Here is a 6,041-nt window from a genome sequence, read left to right as displayed (position 1 = left end):
AACAACGTATCCACTGTTAGAACTTAAAGTCAGTCTTAAAACTTATTTAAATATACCTATTGTAAAATCCTTGGATCTCCTTTTCTAACTGACCTGACTGAGTTGTCATCCTGTAAAGTTAGGGACCCAGCCAAGTTCATAGAACTGTCAGGTTGGTTTTCCTTTACCTAATAGGGGAGTCGTTACCTTTCTTCGGCGTTAAATGTATACTGATTAAAATCTATACACAAATAACGTAACTCCTGTGGTACCACAATGGGCCTTTATTTGTGCTTAAGTGGGCTTTTTGGGATACAAGGCCGCCACTCCAACCTATACCTATACCTATTGTACCAATGAATTGTAAAGTTATCAGTTTTAACTTCTTAGCGAATATACTTGATTTGATATTCGCTTTGAAGAGATGAGAAATTGTTCTGCTTGTTGTTGATTAACACAATTAAGTCATTATAATATTTATTAAGTTTGTGGGGTTACTGCAAAATGTTGCTGAGTAGTTTCTGTACTGAAATTTAAACAAAAGATGAGAAGACTCAACTTCTCAACTACTGTATTTTTGCTCAGCTCATGCACGGCGGCGACTAAATACTTTAGGAGCTTCGTTTCTTGAGGACCTGGACCAATTACAGGACCTGACACTAAATATTATTTTATGCTTCGCTAAAGGTTCTAGGTGGTTTTAAGTCCTAAGTTTTCTTCAACATGTACGGTAACACAATGGTCCAATAAGTCTAAGTGGATCTACTAGGGATTGCCGGTATAATCTAACCCTAACCTTGTGGGCTTACACTGCCACTTACTGATTTATTGTACTACCTTCGGTAGCTTAGAGTATTTCTGCAAGTCAAAGTTCATCTGTAAATTGTAGTCTTAAACTAATAATACAGATCTTTTTTTCTTTATTCGATTTGAAATACCATCCTAGATACTCCTTTTATACATGTATCAGTGCTCATTGCTTGTATTTTTATATTATTCAATAGGGTATTGCCAAGTTTCTAATATAAGTCTCTTGATTATTATTATTACGAAAAGTACATCACTTCATATAAGTCGCATTTATATTTGCAGTAGATTAGCAAAAAGTATTCAGTATTTTTTTTTGGAAAAAATGCGAACGATGCTTGTTTATATTAAAAATAAATCATGTCTGTTCCTATCGATGACAGTCTATAATATTTTATTCCAACCCATAGTAGGAATTTTACAGAAACTCTTGAGTTTTCGTCCAAATAAAAAAAAAAAAATGTGGTAAATGGGTTTTCATAGTCACATTGTTTTTATTTACATGACTTTTAAATGATATTTATAACTTCTGTAATATTTTATTACAAGAGCACGAACCCATTTCCAAAGCTTAAGCCAGTCGCATTATTCAATGTTAATTTGTGAGCGCCTACGTCTGTTTTCTTTGATCAAAGCAAACGTCGTTTAAACCAAACTAATGTACTTTTACCCATAGGGTGCCCGCTGTTAGAGATAAGCCATAAAATGAGATTCTATTTTTTCTTTTCTTCATGTCCTTCACATTGTTTTTATGATGTATATTTCTTTTATTTTAATATTCTGAAAAGGGTTTTATGCTTTGTACAGTGTTAAATTGCGGCATAAATGCCATAAATATGATTCTGATTGTAATACGCAGATACTTATACCCCCTTTCCTCGGCTCTTCTTCACAGTTCTTTTTTGCACCATTGCTACTTATCTACACTCTTATGATTTTTATCACTAAAGGTTTCTTTAACTTTATTTGATTGGTGCTCGTAGCAAAAGTTTTATTTTATTCTCCATCATATCAACTTACTATGTTAATATGCATGAAACGGCTGAGTACGAATAAATACAAGGATAGCTCTGCTCATATATATATGCAACATTATGTGTATATATTGTTTTCTGTGTACTCGTACATATTTACATTTCAGCAGATAAAAGGAAAAATTGCTCTATTTGTGTTGTTCTTTCATAAAATTGTGTTTTCTGCGTAATGATTCAGTTTCATGTGCACTGCAGACGGGTGCACATTTTATCTTTTGCAAAGGAATTTGTGCTAAAATGGCTTATTTATGTAAGTAAGGTTGAGTTTTGTTTTATTGCTATGATTACGGTAATTGAATGAGCACTTTTTGAACTTAAAATTACTGCTCTATAAGAGTTTAATTGGAAGTCTTATTTCTCTAACTAATTCCTACCTATTTCTTATAGTAGTGTCGTTTATGATTTCGTCCGATTTTTAAACACTTTTTGAAAATAATATCTCTAATGCGCAATCTTATTTAGATGATTTTTCCAACAATTTTATTTAGTTAAATATATAAATAAATATTTATATAATGTATTAAAATAAATTTTAATAATTTTTTTGTGAACGGAATACTGTTAAAAATTTTATTTATATACTGATTTATTCACAGCACGTGTTTACAGTTGGTCTAGGGCCAAAACGAACATTTTACAGAACATTGAAGGAATATATTAAATTTTCATTCTACTTTTCAACTGATTTATAGTGAAGAGAATATTTATATACTTGCTTCTTCAAAAATTTGAATTATATATACAGTACTGTTAGTGTTATATACTACTACGTAATGATATTCCTAAACTACTGAAGAACAACAATACTGTATTAGAGACAATTACATTTCTTCCATACAAAGACCATACAGAAACTAAATTCAAATAAAAAAAAAAAAACACAATTACTAAATTGCTTTAAATGGGAGAATACTCTCTCACACTATTTAAGTTTAGCATTTATTTATTTCTTTGATAAAAATAAAGAAAAAATGTTCAGCATTGTAACAATAAATATAACACAAAACCTAATGGAAAAATCTTAGATTCCTCAAAAACGACGAAAGTTGGTTTCAACTTTACGTTCCATAAATTTTGTTACATTAAAATAAAATTACGCTTTTCTGATGATTTCATATTACGTTATAGGTAAACTAAATGAGAATTGCAAATTTATACTCCCCCCATCAATAATCTTCGTTTAACACAATACAGCTTAAGCATAAACATTAACGTTAGTAATTCAATCCGTCTAATATTTCGAATTAAACCCAATTTCTGCTTTACCAATTTCTCTCAAATTAAAATAAAATTATAGTTGTCAATATTGTTAACTACTTCTATATTACATTTTAGGTAAACTAAATGAGAATTGTAAATTTCTGTTTAAAAAATACTATATCTGCATAAATATTAACATCAGACTTTCAATTCCTCAATTATCTTGGACCAAACCATATTTTAAATTTGACTAATTTTCATATATTAAAATAAAATTATATTTTATCAAATATAATTTTTATTTTATATTTTACCAAATCTATTGGTAAAATAAAGTACCTTTAAGCAGTATGAAAAATGAGTGGAAAACGCTGAGTATATGAAAGTGCCAGCTGGCAGCACCAAAAAAAAAAAACGGTAAATGTAATCACACAAAAATGTCGGCTAACAACATTTTCAGTGTTGAGAGGAGTAAGCCGAGGGTAACTTATTCCAAAATAACTTGAGGTTTTTTGTTGTGGTGGGATTGAATGGCATATATATTATATTATATATATTAATTTATTACAAAGAGTTACTTAAATTTCCCTTATTCCACAGACCTAAATTTTTTTTGTGTTACTTTTATTAAATTATTTTGAAATTTTTTTATAAATTTTCTCTTATTTTTTATTTCACTTTTATAGTTTATTTATTTGTTATAACTTATGTAGAAATATTTGAAGAAAAGATATTTTCATTTATTTTCACGTTCAAAAAAGATATAATATGAGTATAGTGGAGTGAGAGAGATTTCCAATTTTGCTGAAAAGTATCCTGGTTACACTGTAGCAGCTATAGTGACTATATAAGAAAATGTCGAAAAATGCCCTAAAGAAGTTTTCCAATTTGAATTTCAGTTGCATTAAAATTTAAAATCAACTCTTTTATTTGCTTGCTTACGTCTTGCTCCTTTACGATTTGTCAGTTATAAAATTCCTTATAATTCCGCTTGTCAGCACTGCTACTGACAACTTTACTTTATTTACTTTAGCAGCGCTACAGCCTCAGCTCCCTTTTGATGTGTCGGAAGTGTAATTTGTATTTAGAACTTTCAAGGATATTGTAAAAATCTCTCCAGTTTTGTTTTAAGTTGCTTAGCATAAAACTTTTTATGCTTATATAATATATATATTGTGTGTTCCGTGTATTGGCACATAATACTCGTATATGTTGTAAATACATATAAATAAATAATTTATATATAAATGTATAGGTATAATCTGTGAACAGCAGTGATGAATGACTGAAGTTAAGGACTTTTTACTGTGCAATAACTTGTATATTTGCTGCCAGGATATTGCTTTGTAATATGTTTATAATGTCTTCATATGTATTCTTGGTTCGAAATTGTGTTTAAGTGTGTACTTGCTTTCTTTAGAGGAAAGCTGATTTTGATAAATGTTTTCAAGCATTACACAGCACATTGCACAAATGAGTGTTTTATGGAATTTCGTTGAAAAATAGAAATGGAATTAATTTGGAGCTTAAAATTTGAAAATATGTGTAAAGTACTATTTTCTAACACATATGCGAATAGTTGAAGTATGAAATATATGTTTTTAACAAAAAGTATCTTACATATCTTAATTGCACACGAAGTAATTATTATTAATAGTTACTAAAAGTATACTATATATATTTATATGACTATAATGAAAAACACTTTTAAAGACATAAGTAGTATATGCAACAAAAATAGAATTCGTTGATATATGTTTAAACATAGTAATTAAGACTTTATTTAATTAGGAGCAATGAATTTATACACACTAATATATAATATATAAATGTACAAGTATTTGAGTCAAAAACTCTCCAACTTACTAAACTAATACACTGCGTGTTAAGATTTACTATATCTAAATAAAATAGTATTATTTTAGAGAATATCCTTTTTAAGTAGCTTTTGACAAGAATTCTATTATGTTTCACAATCTTTTCGTTTTTTTCTTATAACTTTTCTTTATCATGACCGAGATTAACATATTATATATGGCATAAACAATGAAGAATTTCATTTATGCAACATATTGCATATGAATACCCATCATTCTGTTGCAACGGATACATATACAACGACAGCGAGATGTCCTTCTTGATGCACAAAACTTTGATATCCTTTTATTAGAAATAATTTTAACCTCATCCTTTATGTGAGTTGTGCGAAACGCATGTTATTAAGAATTTTGCTAGGAAACTTCTTCAACTTTTAACTTTTGATTACAGAAAAGTTATACCACATTTTCACTTTTTTAACTTCAACTTCTTTTTTCAACTTCAACTTCAGCTTTTAACTTCAAAACTACATCAACATATATTTTGAAAACTATTTCCATCAATTGAAAGCATTTTTGAAAAACTTTCTCCTGTTTAAAATTAATTTAACTGCAGAAATTGCGGAATGCATTTTTTCTGTTTACTGTTGACAGACTCTAATAAGAGCCCATTAAAAAATAAAGGATATGCATTTACCTCGGTCTTAAAACAGCATAAAACTACACTTAGAAACCAAAATACTTAATTCAGTGAGAAGTTTCTTTGAAGAACTTTAACGGATACAACATTCTACCATTAGTTAGAAAACTTTAAAAATGTTATGTGATAGCAAGTATTTGACAAACTGAAGTCACTTTAACTTTAAAGTCTATTTAAGTTGAAAAGAAATAATGAATCGATGAGATAAATAAATTTATTTGTGCTTTTATACATAACTTTTTTCATGCTTTAGTAATTGTTAGTCAATAGTAGGTAACACTTATTTTCAAATATTTAAAAAAAAAACACCACATAACGCTTATTTTCAGAGTATAGTGTGATTATAAGTTAATCATATATATAGAAAGAATCTTTATGTTTCCATTAGATATTTACCTATGGGGTTTTCAAAATTTGCAATTTAGACCTAACTCTATATTTAACAGATCGAATGTCTATGAGTGAATGTTCATGTGTAAAGCTTTAAGAGTCTTAGAATCGTTC

This window comes from Teleopsis dalmanni, chromosome X, assembly GCF_002237135.1.
Source record: "Teleopsis dalmanni isolate 2A chromosome X, ASM223713v2, whole genome shotgun sequence".
Classification (NCBI taxonomy): Eukaryota; Metazoa; Arthropoda; class Insecta; order Diptera; family Diopsidae; genus Teleopsis; species Teleopsis dalmanni.
This window is presented reverse-complemented; position numbering follows the sequence as displayed.